The sequence below is a fragment of the Haliaeetus albicilla genome, chromosome W (assembly GCF_947461875.1).
Source record: "Haliaeetus albicilla chromosome W, bHalAlb1.1, whole genome shotgun sequence".
NCBI lineage: Eukaryota > Metazoa > Chordata > Aves > Accipitriformes > Accipitridae > Haliaeetus > Haliaeetus albicilla.
In genome coordinates this window covers 43,289,433-43,305,678 of record NC_091515.1, presented here as the reverse complement: position 1 = coordinate 43,305,678, position 16,246 = coordinate 43,289,433, and the positions used below count along the sequence as shown (strand labels likewise).

Here is a 16,246-nt window from a genome sequence, read left to right as displayed (position 1 = left end):
GGGAAGTCGGGGGGGATACTTCCCCCCATCCGTTCCCCTCCCTTTTCTCTTTCCAACTAATTACAACAGTTTTTGAGAATTTTGAATATCCTTGGGATGCGCAAGCCAGTGTCCTGTTAGTGCTATGCCTCCTGACTATGTTTCAGGTCTTGTCTAGGGCTACAAAGAGGCTCTTTAAGAGTACCACCCAGAGATCTGTCCCAAAGCTGGATATTCATGGGTGGCACGGCATGTGGGAGGATGTGGGCAGGTATCTAGAGAACTTCTCACCTCCAGTGACTTGGAAGTTCACTCCCGAACAACTGCAGAACCCTCATGAAGTGATAGAATTTTTGAAAGGAAAATGCTGTGGCTATCCCAGAGACACACAACTCACTACACTGTGCTGGGCCCTGGCCGGTATCTACCAAACCCTGCTTGATACTATGCAGCACCCCCAGGGGGAAAAGGGGGAAAAGATGGAAAACAAGACAACATGCACCATGGCTGCCCCAACCCCGACAACATGCACCGTGGCTGCCCCTACCCCGGTGACAGATACTGCCACTAAACCAGAGAACCAACCTGTGCCAGTATCAGTCGCCCCTGTACAGAAAAAGAAACACACAAAGAAATCAGTTCGCTCAGTGAGAGATGAAGATGAACCAGGGTCATCGCGAGAACAGGAGGAAGAGGCAGAACCTGAAATAATTACCCGATCTCTATCCCTGAGTGAGTTGCGTGACATGCGAAAAGATTTTAGCCGCCACCCAGGTGAGCACATTGTTACCTGGCTGCTCCGATGCTGGGATAATGGGGCTAGTAGTGTGGAATTAGAGGGTAAGGAAGCCAAGCAGTTGGGATCTCTGTCTAGAGAAGGGGGTATCGACAAGGTGATTGGGAGAAAAACACAAGTCCTCAGCCTCTGGAGGCGACTTCTGTCAGGTGTAAAGGAAAGATACCCCTTCAAGGATGAAGTTACATGTCACCAAGGCAAGTGGACCACCATGGAGAGAGGTATCCAGTACCTGAGGGAATTAGCCGTGCTGGAGGTGATTTATAATGATCCAGAAAATGCGCAGTCACCCACAGATCCAGGTGAAGTCCAATGCACACAACCGATGTGGCGGAAGTTTCTACGAAGTGCACCACCAACCTATGCCAACTCATTGGCAGTAATGTCCTGGAAAGAAGGCTATGGACAAACGGTGGATGAATTGGCTGTCCAACTCCGGCAATATGAAGGAAGTCTCTCTTCCTCCCTACGGGCCTGTGTCTCAGCTGTAGAGGAATTGTCCCGAGAGTTCCAGCAATTCAAAGTAGATATGTCCTCCTCCTCACCTGTACAGGCCCGCATTGCAGTTATTGGGAGTAAGCGTTCCTCTGCCCAAGAGAGAGGAGAGAGAAAGTACACACAACGGGCTAACCTGTGGTTTTACCTGCGTGACCATGGAGAGGACATGAGGAAGTGGGATGGAAAACCTACCTCAGTCTTGGATTCACGGGTACGGAAGTTGCGAGAAAAAGCAACCAGAAAAGAAGATTCTTCTTGGAAAACTGCTGCTCCAGTTTCCCGTGAGCAGTCCCCCGGGCGCAGTAGATGGGCCGATCTCATTTCTGATCCTCTTGAAGGGACTTCTGATTCACATGTGCAAAAAGTGGGTAACAGATATTCTAACCAGGATTAGAGGGGCCCTGCCTCCAGCCAGGTGGAGGAGAGGGACAACCGAGTCTACTGGACAGTGTGGATTCGATGGCCTGGCATGTCAGACCCACAGGAATATAAGGCTCTAGTAGACACTGGTCCACAATGTACCCTAATGCCATCAAGTTATAAAGGGGCAGAACCCATCTGTATCTCTGGTGTGACAGGGGGATCCCAAGAGCTAACCGTATTGGAAGCCGAAATGAGTCTAACCGGGAATGAGTGGCATAAACACCCCATTGCAACTGGCCCAGAGGCCCCGTGCATCCTTGGTATAGATTACCTCAGAAGGGGGTATTTCAAGGACCCAAAAGGGTACCGTTGGGCCTTTGGTATAGCTGCATTGGAGACGGAGGAGATTGAACAGCTGTCTACCCTGCCTGGTCTCTCCCAGGACCCTTCGGTTGTGGGGTTGCTGAAGGTTGAAGAACAACAGGTGCCAATTGCTACCACGACGGTGCACCGGCGGCAATATCGCACCAACCGAGACTCCCTGATCCCCATCCATAAGCTGATTTGCCAATTGGAGAGCCAAGGAGTGATCAGCAAGACTCACTCACCCTTTAATAGTCCCATATGGCCCGTGCGGAAATCTAATGGGGATTGGAGACTAACAGTAGATTATCGTGGGCTGAATGAAGTCACGCCACCGCTGAGCGCTGCTGTGCCAGATATGTTAGAGCTTCAATATGAACTGGAATCAAAGACAGCTAAGTGGTATGCCACAATTGACATTGCTAATGCATTTTTCTCCATTCCTTTGGCAGCGGAGTGCAGGCCACAGTTTGCTTTCACTTGGAGGGGTGTCCAGTACACCTGGAATCGACTGCCCCAGGGGTGGAAACACAGCCCCACTATTTGCCATGGACTGATCCAGACTGCACTAGAAAAAGGTGAAGCTCCAGAGCACCTGCAATATATTGATGACATCATCATATGGGGCAGCACGGCAGAAGAAGTTTTTGAGAAAGGGAAGAAAATAATCCAAATCCTTTTGAAGGCTGGCTTTGCCATAAAAGAAAGTAAGGTCAAGGGACCTGCGCAGGAAATCCAGTTCTTAGGAGTAAAATGGCAAGACGGGCGTCGTCAGATCCCTGCGGACGTGATCAACAAAATAGCAGCTATGTCCTCACCGACTAATAAAAAGGAAACACAGGCTTTCTTAGGTGTTGTGGGCTTTTGGAGAATGCATATTCCAAATTACAGTCAAATTGTAAGTCCTCTCTACCAAGTTACCCGGAAGAAGAACGATTTTAAATGGGGGCCTGAGCAACGACAAGCCTTTGAACAAATTAAGCGGGAGATTGTTCATGCAGTAGCTCTTGGGCCAGTCCGGACAGGACCAGATGTTAAAAATGTGCTCTACACTGCAGCTGGGGAGAATGGCCCTACCTGGAGCCTTTGGCAGAAAGCACCTGGAGAGACCCGAGGCCGACCCCTGGGGTTTTGGAGTCGGGGATATCGAGGATCCGAGGCTCGCTATACTCCAACTGAAAAAGAGATATTGGCAGCATATGAAGGAGTTCGAGCCGCTTCAGAAGTGGTTGGTACTGAAACACAGCTCTTCTTAGCACCCCGACTGCCAGTGCTGGGCTGGATGTTCAAAGGGAAAGTTTCCTCTACACATCACGTGACTGATGCCACGTGGAGTAAGTGGATTGCACTGATCACACAACGGGCTCGCATAGGAAACCCCAGTCGCCCAGGAATTTTAGAAGTGATCACGGACTGGCCAGAAGACAAAGACTTTGGAATGTTGCCAGAGGAGGAGGTGACACGGGCTGAAGAGGCCCCGCTGTATAATAAACTGCCAGAAAATGAGAGGCAATATGCCCTGTTCACTGATGGGTCCTGTCGCATCGTGGGAAAACATCGGAGGTGGAAGGCTGCTGTATGGAGTCCTACACGACTAGTTGCAGAAACTGCTGAAGGAGAAGGTGAATCGAGTCAGTTTGTGGAGGTGAAAGCCATCCAGCTAGCATTAGATATTGCTGAAAGAGAAAAGTGGCCAGTGCTCTATCTCTATACTGACTCATGGATGGTGGCAAATGCCCTATGGGGGTGGCTACAGCAATGGAAGAAGGGCAACTGGCAACGCAGAGGTAAACCCATTTGGGCTGCCGCACTGTGGCAAGATATCGCTGTTCGGATAGAGAAGCTAGTGGTAAAAGTACATCACGTAGATGCTCATGTACCCAAGAGTCAGGCCACTGAAGAACGTCAAAACAACCAGCAGGTGGATCAGGCCGCCAAAATTGAAGTGTCTCAGGTGGACCTGGACTGGCAACGTAGGGGTGAGCTATTTATGGCTCAGTGGGCCCACGATACCTCAGGCCATCAGGGGAGAGATGCAACATATAGATGGGCTCGAGATCGAGGGGTGGACTTGACCATGGACACTATCGCACAGGTCATCCACGAATGTGAAACATGTGCCGCAATTAAGCAAGCCAAGCGGCAAAAACCCCTGTCGCATGGGGGGCGATGGCTGAAATATAAACAGTGGGAGGCCTGGCAGATTGACTATATCACACTCCCACGAACACGCCAAGGCAAGTGCCATGTGCTTACAATGGTGGAAGCAACCACTGGATGGCTGGAAACATACCCTGTGTCCCATGCCACTGCCCAGAACACTATTCTGGGCCTTGAAGAGAAAATTTTATGGCAACACGGCACCCCAGAAAGAATCGAGTCGGACAATGGGACTCACTTCCGAAACAACCTCGTAGATACCTGGGCCAAAGAACACGGCATTGAGTGGGTATATCACATCCCTTATCACGCACCGGACTCCGGAAAAATCGAACGATACAACGGACTGCTGAAAACTACATTGAGAGCGATGGGGGGTGGGACTTTCAAACATTGGGATACACATTTAACAAAAGCCACCTGGTTAGTTAATACCAAAGGATCTGCCAGTCGGGCTGGCCCCGCCCAACCAAGACTTCCACATACTGTAGAAGGGTATAAAGTCCCTGTAGTGCGCATGAGGAGTATGTTAGGAAAGACAGTCTGGGTTAGTCCTCCCTCAAGCAGAGGCAAACCCATTCAAGGGGTTGTTTTTGCTCAGGGACCTGGGTACACCTGGTGGGTGATGCAGAAGGATGGGGAAGTTCGATGTGTACCTCAGGGAGATTTGATTTTGGGAGAGAATAGCCAGTGAATTGGGCTGTATGATACCTAACTGCTAAATACCCTGCCAATGCATGTCATTGTATCTATAGTGTCTATATGCCATATCAAGGGTATTACTGTAAGAATTACCCAAATGACTGCGGGATGGACTTTGAAACTAAGCCAAGTACAACAGCGACAGAACTTGAACTGACACCCAGCAATTTCCTCAAGATCAACATCCTCGACCTGCAGACTAAGGGCGTGAGTTGCACCAAATGTACTAGCCACAAGTTCCAGAGGCAGCATACAACAACCCACCATCTCACACCATCTCTCTTATCCTGAAGAACTGTTACAACAGATGGAGCCCCAAAGTCATGGACTAAATAAAATCAATGGACACATTAGAGGAATAGCCCATACGCTAAAGGAATACCATTCGCGTGTGTGTGTGTGTGTGCGGGGGGGACGACGGGGACGGACGCAAGTCCATATACTTATATATATAAGACAAGGAAGTGGTAGTGGTCGATTGGAAAATGTAAGATCTGGGCATGATGTAGATGGTATAGAATAAGGGGTGGATAATGTCCTGGGTTCAGCTGGGATAGAGTTAATTTTTTACAGGAACCTGGGAGGTGGGGGGGCATAGCCGGGGCAGCTGACCTGAACTGGCCAAGGAGCTATTCCATACCATGTGACATCATGCTCAGTATATAAAGGGGGAGCTGGCGGGGGGGGGGGGGGGGGGGGGAGCTTTCGTATTTCGGTGGGGGAAGTGGCGGAGCGTCGGGTCCGGGTGGTGAGCAGTTGCACTGTGCATCTCTTTTTTTGTATACTCTTTCATTAGTACCGTTGTTGTTGTAATTTTTTTGTGTTGTCCCACTAAACTGCCTTTATCTCAACCCTCGAGGTTCCAGGTTTTCTTTTCTCTCCTCCGTCTCCTCCCTATCTGTCGTGGTTTCAGCCCAGCCGGTAACAAAGGACCACGCGGCCGCTCGCTCACTCCTCCCGCCCCCCTCCGGTGGGATGGGGGGAAGACGGAGGAGAGAAAAAAAAACCAAAACTGGAACCTCGAGGGTTGAGATAAAGGCAGTTTACTGGAACAACACAAAGAAATTGCAACAACAACGACGGTACTAATGAAAGAGTATACAAAAAGAGTGATGCACAGTGCAACTGCTCACCACCCGGACCCGACGACGCTCTGCCACTTCCCCCACCGAAAGTCGAAAGCTCCCCCCCCCCGCCCGCTCCCCCTTTATATACTGAGCATGATGTCACATGGTATGGAATAGCTCCTTGGCCAGTTCAGGTCAGCTGCCCCGGCTATGCCCCCCCACCTCCCAGGTTCCTGTAAAAAATTAACTCTATCCCAGCTGAACCCAGGACATTATCCACCCCTTATTCTATACCATCTACATCATGCCCAGATCTTACATTTTCCAATCGACCACTACCACTTCCTTGTCTTATATATATAAGTATATGGACTTGCGTCCGTCCCCGTCGTCCCCCCGCACACACACACACACACGCGAATGGTATTCCTTTAGCGTATGGGCTATTCCTCTAATGTGTCCATTGATTTTATTTAGTCCATGACTTTGGGGCTCCATCTGTTGTAACAGTCCTTCAGGATAGGAGAGATGGTGTGAGGTGTTGGGTTGTTGTATGCTGCCTCTGGAACTTGTGGCTAGTACATTTGGTGCAACTCACGCCCTTGGTCTGCAGGTCGAAGATGTTGATCTTGAGGAAATTGCTGGGTGCCAGTTCAAGTTCTATCGCTGTTGTACTTGGCTCAGTTTCAAAGTCCATCCCGCAGTCATTTGGGTAATTCTTACAGTAATACCCTTGATATGGCATATAGACACTATAGATACAATGACATGCATTGGCAGGTTATCTAGCAGTTAAATACCATACAGCCCAATTCACTGGCTATTCTCTCCCAAAATCAAATCTCCCTGAGGTACACATCGAACTTCCCCATCCTTCTGCATCACCCACCAGGTGTACTCAGGTCCCTGAGCAAAAACAACCCCTTGAATGGGTTTGCCTCTGTTTGAGGGAGGACTAACCCAGACTGTCTTTCCTAACATACTCCTCATGCGCACTACAGGGACTTTATACCCTTCTACAGTATGTGGAAGTCTTGGTTGGGCGGGGCCAGCCCGATTGACGGATCCTTTGGTATTAACTAACCAGGTGGCTTTTGTTAAATGTGTATCCCAATGTTTGAAAGTCCCACCCCCCATCGCTCTCAATGTAGTTTTCAGCAGTCCATTGTATTGTTCGATTTTTCCGGAGTCCGGTGCATGATAAGGGATGCGATATACCCACTCAATGCCATGTTCTTTTGCCGAGGTGTCTATGAGGTTGTTTCAGAAGTGAGTCCCGTTGTCCAACTCAATTCTTTCTGGGGTGCCGTGTTGCCATAAAACTTTCTCTTCAAGGCCCAGGATAGCGTTCTGGGCAGTGGCGTGGGACACGGGATATGTTTCCAGCCATCCAGTGGTTGCTTCCACCATTGTAAGCACATGGCACTTGCCTTGGCGTGTTCGTGGGAGTGTGATATAGTCAATCTGCCAGGCGTCCCCATATTTATATTTCAGCCATCGCCCCCCATGCGACAGGGGTTTTAGCCGCTTGGCTTGCTTAATTGCAGCACATGTTTCACATTCATGGATGACCTGTGCGATAGTGTCCATGGTCAAGTCCACCCCTCGATCTCGAGCCCATCTATATGTTGCATCTCTTCCCTGATGGCCTGAGGTATCATGGGCCCACTGAGCCATAAATAGCTCACCCCTATGTTGCCAGTCCAGGTCCACCTGAGCCACTTCAATCTTGGCAGCCTGATCCACCTGTTGGTTATTTCGATGTTCTTCAGTGGCCCAACTCTTGGGTACGTGAGCATCTACGTGATGTATTTTTACAACCAGATTCTCTAGCCGGGATGCAATATCTTGCCACGGTGTGGCAGCCCAAATGGGTTTACCTCTGCGCTGCCAGTTGCTCTGCTTCCATTGCTGTAACCACCCCCACAGGGCATTTGCCACCATCCATGAGTCAATATAGAGATAGAGCACTGGCCACTTGTCCCTTTCAGCAATATCTAATGCTAGCTGGATGGCTTTCACCTCTGCAAACTGACTCGATTCACCTTCTCCTTCAGCAGTCTCTGCAACTTGTGGTGTAGGACTCCATACAGCAGACTTCCACCTCCGATGCTTTCCCACAATGTGACAGGATCGGTCAGTGAACAGGGCATATTGCCTCTCATTTTCTGGCAGTTTATTATACAGCGGGGCCTCTTCAGCACGTGCCACCTCCTCCTCTGGCGACATTCCAAAATCTTTGCCTTCTGGCCAGTCCGTGATCACTTCCACAATTCCTGGGCGACTGGGGTTTCCTATGCAAGCCCGTTGTGTGATCAGTGCAACCCACTTACTCCACGTGGCATCAGTTGCATGATGTGTAGAGGAGACCCTCCATTTGAACATCCAGCCCAGCACTGGCAGTCAGGGTGCTAAGAGGAGCTGTGTTTCAGTACCAACCACTTCTGAGGCAGCTGGAACTCCTTCATATGCTGCCAATATCTCTTTTTCAGTTGGAGTATAGCGAGCAGGGCGGGAGGAGTGAGCGAGTGGCTGCATGGTCCTTTGTTACCGGCTGGGCTGAAACCACGACACAGAGGACCACTGTAATCAATCTGCCACATGCTCCAAAGAACCTTGCCTTGTCTGATATGCTGGGCTGGAGCTTCGTTTGGGTGATTAGCTTTAAGCCTTATTCAGCATTGCAGGTAAGCTGTAAGAATTGCTTCACAGGTTTTCATAGACACTGGCCAACCCCGAGATCGGCATTCATAATAGAGATCTGCTTTCCCTGAGTGGTCTCGCTTGATATGCAACCATTCAGCTAGTCGGTCCCAATCTTCCTTCTCACTGGTGACCATCCTGATTTGGGCCAGGTGGTCCACCTGCTGATTCCATTTAGCAGCTGGGGTTCCATCCCAAGCATGTCCCTTCACCCATCTGTCCTGGTTTCAGCTGGGATAGAGTTAACTGTCTTCCTAGTAGCTGGTACAGTGCTATGTTTTGAGTTCAGTATGTGAAGAATGTTGATAACACTGATGTTTTCAGTTGTTGCTCAGTAGTGTTTAGACTAAAGTCAAGGATTTTTCAGCTTCTCATGCCCAGCCAGGGCACCTGACCCAAAGTGGCCAACAGTGTATTCCATACCATGTGACGTCCCATCTAGTTTAGGAACTGGGAAGTGGGGGGCAGGGATTCGCCGCTCGGGGACTGGCTGGGTGTCGGTCGGCGGGTGGTGAGCAATTGCCCTGCGCATCATTTGTACATTTCAATCCTTTTATTACTACTGTTGTCATTTTATTAGTGTTATCATTATCATTATTAGTTTCTTCTTTTCTGTTCTATTAAACCGTTCTTATCTCAACCCATGAGTTTTACTTCTTTTTCCCGATTTTCTCCCCCATCCCACTGGATGGGGGGGAGTGAGTGAGCGGCTGCGTGGTGCTTAGTTGCTGGCTGGGGTTAAACTACGACACCATCCCACCTTTAAAGGTCGGGACGTCCCTATTGCCAGGAGATGTTGCCAGTCCTCCGTCCTCCACACTTTCGCACAACCTACCTCCCACTTACTAGATTCCCACTGACATATCCACCCTGTAGCACCCTTAAAGGTTGCGTAAGAGTCAGCATAGACGATGGTAGCACCATTCCCTGTGGCCAGTAATAAAGCCCGTAGTTCTCCTACTTGTGCACTACCTTCACCCTCTTCCTCGACTGTCTTCCCAGTAACAATTTCCCTCATACGGGCTCAAAGCCACTTCCACAGCAGTCATTCTCTTTTCCCCAGGTAGCCAGAGTTGAGTTCAAGCTATGGGGCCTTTTTCTGCCACTCCTGTCATTCCTATAATGTTTATAGCCTTTCTCAATGGTTTAATTCCCAGCTCACTAGCTTGTAAGTCGTTTAAAACTAATTTGGGCTCCTGTGTCAATTAAAAATTCTAAACTTATCTGTCTTGGAGCCACAGGAATGTGCATATAAAGCTCCTTATCAGCAAACCATTGGCAGGTATTCACCATGAGGATTGGACGGCCTGAAACCCAAACCACAACTTCTAGTTTTTTAGCCCTTCCAGTTCCGCTCGCAGTGCCGCAAAAGGGTTAAGTTTCTCTTCCCCGAGTCGGCGGGGTTGCTGGTGCTTCCCTTTGGTCTCTGGTTTTCCCCTCCAGCAATTCCACCAGCTTCCAGATGTCTGGTCAGTGGGCTCCCTGTGCACCAGAGATCATTCCTTCCGGGATTGCAGTTCCAACCAAGCCAACCCCGGGAAGGAGGCTCAGGCTCCCGGGTGGGGTTTACAACTGGCTTGCCAGACCTTCCTGCTGCCCGCTGTGCCACCGCTCGGCTCCACCCATCCCATCTCGCATCGGTGAACAACTAGAGGGAAGAGGGAAAACAGAGAGGTGAGAGTAAATAGGGAAAAGAGGTGAAGGAAAATAGGGAATAGAGACAGGTGAGGAAAAGAAGACAGGAGAGGGAAAAGACAGAAAAGATGGAAAAGAGGAAAAAAGAGGGAAAAGCAGGAAAAGAGGCAGGGAAGTGAACAGTGAAAAAAGAGATAGGTGAGGGAAAAGAGTGAAAAGAGGGAAAAGAGACAGGCGAGGGAATATAGACATGCAAGGAAAAAGAGGATAAAGCAACAGGCTAGGAAAAAGAGACGCGATAAAAAGAGGAAAAAGAAGAAACAGGAAAAAGAGACACACAAGGGAAAAGAAGGAAAAGAGGGGAAAGAGTGAAAAGAGGTGAGGGGAAAAAGGGAAAAGAGGGAAAAGAGACAGGTGAGGGAAAAGAGACAGGTGAGAAAATAGGGGAAAGAGGTGAGGGAAAAGACGGAAATGAGGGAAAAAAGGGGAAAAGGGGGAAAATCGAGGGAAAATAGGGAAATGAGGCGGGGGAATAAAGGGAAAAGAGGGAAAGGAGACAGGAGAGGGAATAGAGACAGGCGAGGGGAAGGGGGGAAAGAGACAGTAGAGGGAAAAGTGAGGAAAGTGACACATGAGGAAAAAGAGATGCAATTAAAAGAGGGAAAAGAGGAAACAGGGAAGAGACACACAAGGGAAAAGAAGGAAAAGAGGGGAAAGAGGGAAAAGAGAGAAAAGAGGGAAAAGAGGCAAGGAAAAAGAGAAGGAGAGCGAAAAGACAGAAAACATGGAAAAGAGTAAAGAAAAGAGGGAAAAGCAGGAAAAGAGACAGGCAGGGGAAGTGAACAGTGATAAAAGAGATAGGTGAGGGAAAAGAGGGAAAAGAGACAGGCGAGGGAAAAGAGGAAAAAGAGATACACGAGGAAAAAAGAGGAAGAAGATACATTACAGGCAAAAAGAGAAAAAGCAGACACACGAGGACAAAGAGACATGTGAGGAAAACAAGGGAAAAGAGGAAAAAGAGACATGCCAGGCAAAAGAGATACACAAGGAAAACAGACACACGAGGAAATGGACCGAAAAGAAGGGGGACAGAGACACGCAAGGGAAAAGGGGGGAAAGAGACAGGCGAGGGAAAAGAGGTAAAGGAGCTAAAAGAGACAGTAGAGGGAATAGAGGTAACTTTGACAGGTGAGGGAAAAGAGTGAAAAGAGACAGGAGAGGGACAAGAGGAAAAAGCGACACATGATGAAAAAGTGACACACAAGGAAAAAGAGTAAATAGAGGAATAATGTTGAGGATTTCTTGGCTGGGCAAAGGCATGTGAGCAATCCAGCCTTTAGCTGGGAACAAAGCATAAGTTTACAAAGTGCTGGAGCAGACAAGGATGCTGTGGCCTTGTACGCTGGGAAAAAGGAAGATAAGAAGAGCTTGACAAACAACACCTGGATGCTGAAGAATGAGATAAGTAACTGCTGGACACCTCGTGAAGAAGCTTGCACAGCCAATAGAGGATAAGATAGTGTCGCGTGAACCGGGGTATTGTACCAATTAGAGTATTGTATAAGGTGCGTGGACAAGTCAGTCTTGTATAAATGTCAAGACGTCTGAACAGTAAACGAGCAAGATGTTAACTCATATTGAGTGTGATTCTTGACTCCGGCCGCTCTTCCCGACATTTGGCGCCCGAACAGGGACCCTCAAATCTGTTATAACTGGGCTGAGAACAGACGGAGGGCTTCTCAAATCTGCTCACAAGACTCGGCGGAGCAGACGGAGACGGGAGGAGCAGAGCAGGAAGGCATCTGCGAGAATTTGGGCAGAGAGCTGGAATCCAACTGCGTGCACCAGTTTGGACCTGCATCGGTAAGACCGCTTTTATTTACTATGGATCGTGAAGCGGCACTCATACTGTTAATTCTCGCAAAGCGAGAGGCCAGTGTGAGCACACGAAAGCTCCAAGAGCTCTGTCACTGGGGAAAAGAGAGAGGATGTTTTAAGGCTCCTGAGACTGTGTTCAGTGCCACAGAGTGGCGTGAACTGGGAGATAAGTTGTGGGACGAGACGATTAAGGGGAGTCGTACTGCAAAAGCTTTCGGACAGACTTGGCGAGAAGTAATGAATCACCTTCTACAAATGATAGCAGAAAAAAAAATGGCCAAGGCTGCCTCTGCAATGCTGGGCACTGAGACTAGTATTCCTGAGTCCACACATATTTTCGACTCGGAAACCACGAAAACCGCTAGAGGGGTTGTTGCCCCTATGAAAGCGTCAGCTACTGAGCTTTTAAATAATTCACCTGGCAACCCAGAAACAGGACAGTGCGATCCTAAACAAGGGAGTGCCGATTGCCGCCCGAGGGAATCTCAGCCCCGGTCAGTATCGGTAATAGACACTGAGCCTTCCTCCTCTGAGGACGAGGGAAGCCCGGGAGACGATCAAGAACCGCCGAATCCCCCCTCTCCCGCCTCCCCTCCCTCCTCCCCCCCTTTCCGCCCCCCCTCCGCCGCCTTGCAGCGGCGCGTGTCAGCCGGCCATGGAATGGCCGCCGCCAGGCGCGGCCGCGGCCGGCCCCCGGGCAGAACCATCCGCGCCCCCGCCACCGCCGTTTCATCCATCCCGCCTCTCGGAACCAGAGACGGTGGAACCAACTGCGCCCGCGATAGACGTGGAGCCGCCTGTAATAGCCGCTGCGGACGAGAGGGAGAGGCATTGAAAAAAAAAAAAAAAAAAGACGGGAAGGTCATTGAGAAATTAAAGAATGCTGTGAGTCAGTACGGAATCCGCTTATTGATAGAGCCAGTAAGAAACCCTCAGTCAAGTGTTTTAATTGTGGTAAACTTGGACACATCAAGAGCCAATGTAGAGTTTCTGCTAACAAAAAGACGGTGCAACAGTTGTAAGAAAGATGACAATACCACCAAGAATGCAGGAAGAAGGGAAACTTTACACCAAGCGCGAAAGCCCCTCGCGCGACGACACAAATGCAAGGGGTTTGGGCTGCCGGCCCTCAGGCAGCCTCGCAACTACCAGATCCACCACTGCAGGAAGCTCCGGAGTGGATGTGGAAACCGCAGTACACATTCAACATAAAGGGACCACTGGGGTTTGGGCTTAGTGCATTTTTAATGGGGCAATTTTCAACAGCTCTAAAAGGAATTCTGGTAGTCCCAGGGCTTATTGATGCAGATTATTGTGGGACTGTGAAAATTATGATTCATGTTTTAATCCCTCCTGTTTCTATTCCTAAAGGTACCAGAATAGCACAATTAGTTCCATTCAGGTCATGTGTTCCAAACCCAGGTGAAGTACAATGTGGAGATGGTGGATTCGGCTCCACAGGGGAACCGCAGGTATATTTTGCCATGGACATAACAAAAGGTAAACCAGAAAAGGTAGTGCAATTGGAAGGGCCTGACGGAGTTATCGTCAAGAAACTGATGACAATCAATAAAGGAGCTGATGTTACGATTATTTCACGATATATTTGGCCTCCATCATGGCCATTGATCAATCCAAATTTTGGCATTGCAGGGATAGGGGGCACACAAGCCACCTTAGTAAGTCAGCTACCCATTACCCATTTGTGTTCCCCAACGGTGAACACGTTATGATGCGTCCGTATATCATGACTACCCCAAAGGAATTGTTTGGCCTCATAGGCCGTGATCTATTGAGCCAAATGAAGGCAATGTTAGTGACCCATCCTTTTTAGGAGCGGTCACTGAGGGGCAGCCAATCCTGAAAATTAGCTGGAAAGCAGATGAGCCTGTTTGGATTGATCAGTAGCTGCTAAATTCTGAAAGGCTGCTAAAAATACAAGAGTTAGTTGAGGAGCAATTGAGAGCGGGACATGTTGTTCCTTCTACTAGTCCATGGAATACACCAATATTTACCATTCCCAAGAAAAGTGGGAAATGGAGACTGTTACATGATCTCAGAGCTGTGAATGCAGTGATGCACAGTATGGGAGCCCTGCAGCCAGGTTTGCCGTCTCCAGTTATGCTTCCAGAAGAATGGGATTTGTTAATTATAGATCTAAAGGATTGTTTTTTCACCATTCCCTTGCACCCAGATGACGCTGAACGGTTCGCCTTTTCAGTACCATCGATTAACAAGGCAGAGCCCTATAAGAGATACCATTGGGTCGTGTTACCGCAATGAATGCGCAATTCCCCCACGATGTGTCAGGTATATGTGGCCTGGGCATTAGAGCCTGTAAGAAAGCAGTTTCCTCAGTTACATTTTGATAGCGGGAAGGAACTTGCCACAGGATGAAATTTTAACTCAATTGCAGGACATCTTAAGCCATCGCGGAGTAATAATTGCTCCTGAAAAGGTGCAAAAGGCAGCACCTTGGAAGTATTTGAGGTGGCACATAGATGATGGCAATGTTAGAAATTTCAACGGTGCATGATGTCCAGAAGCTTGTGGGAGATATCCAGTGGGTGCGGAATCTTTGCGGTATCACTAATGACGATACGGAGCCTCTGGTAGAACTCTTGGGTACGAGCGCACATGCAGATTGATACCTATCCTGCTGCCATGTGGGCCACGGTACAAACTGGAGAAAAGGTCTTACATATTGAATGACATCTTCACGCTTCTTTTGCAGTGCTGGGTGTGCCTAAAGAAATTAAGATGGACAACGGCCCAGCCTATGGTTCTACACGATTTGCTCGATTTTATAATTTGTGGGGAATTCACCATGGTACGGGTATTACACATCTTCCCACAGGACAGGCTATTGTCGAACGGGTCAATAAACCTTAAAGAGCATGCTGCAAAAACAAAAAGGGGGAACCCAGGGCTTACTCCCAGAGGAACAATTGGCCAAAGCCTTATTTGTGCTAAATTATCTTAGATTGACAGGTGATCACAAAGACCCACCAATGGTAGTGCATCATGCTCTTTTACAGGCAGAAAGGACACAACAAAGTACAGGAATCATGGTAATGTATAAGGACCCAGAGTCCGGGAAATGGTGCGGACCCGCAGAAGTAAAACTTATTGGGAGAGGGTATATGTGTCTGCTTACAGATCGAGGCCTTCGCTGGATCCCGGCTAAGTGGGTCAAGCCATGGCTTCGCACTGATGCTGGACCCGGAATTGTCCCAACGGCAACTGGGACGGCACCGGCGGGTGCTGGAGCCACTGATCCGACAGATTCTGACTAATAGAGTATTACACTTTAGAGGACTAGCGGACATTGAGTCCTTCAGAGAGGGTTTTAGAACAGCGTGCCTTATTGTATGTAGAACTTGCTTTAGGTAAAAAGTGTGTTAAGCATAATTTGGTTAAACATAGTGTGATTACGGGAAGATAGTGTGGGGTAAACGTAAAAGTTAGTTAAAGCCAAAATTAGGGGCAAGGTCTATTTCCATTAATAACCTGGGAACGAGATTATGCTTGTGTTTCCACAGATGCAGGCCCACAATGGACTTCCGTTTGATTTGTATGACCATCATCATCTGGAGCATCATAGATGGTGTGGCAATATGAATACCACCTCAGCCAAAAACTAATGTATAGGTCACCTTGGCTAACATAACAGGTCAAGATTCTCTATGCACCACAACCGCATCATAAAGCCCATGAACCAATAGACAAGATGGCTATGACTCGTGCAGCGCGCCTGGCCAGCGAGCACATGCGTCATAGATTGCAACCGAGGCGGACTTTTGGCACCCACTGGCCATGTGTGCTGAAACCCGTTCCTCTGCAAATGTGTAAATACTGGGATTTTCCGAAGAGCATCGGGCTGGTGTATGGTGAGGCCATCGTTGCCTCTGTGGGGATGCCCACGGAAAGCTGGCACCTACCGATTGCTGGACTGAGTTCGCGGAGCAAGATGGCACAAGAATGTATGGATGGTTCATCTTCCTCATAGTCCTCATGGTTCAGGTCATTAGGGGTAATGGGTTGGCTTAAAGAGTTATGGGCATTATTGTAGTTATTGTGATTTTAGCTATTGTAATAATTT

General features: G+C 48.8%; 1 long non-coding RNA gene across 1 annotated transcript in view; it reads left to right on the top strand.

Annotated features, from left to right (window-relative positions):
- The first annotated feature begins 10,170 nt into the window (after positions 1 to 10,170).
- LOC138683554 (uncharacterized) overlaps positions 10,171 to 16,246 on the top strand; it is a 33,278-nt gene continuing 27,202 nt past the window's right edge. The window contains exon 1 of the long non-coding RNA XR_011323059.1: positions 10,171 to 11,127. This is a non-coding gene — a long non-coding RNA (uncharacterized lncRNA). The remainder of the gene's footprint in view (positions 11,128 to 16,246) is intronic.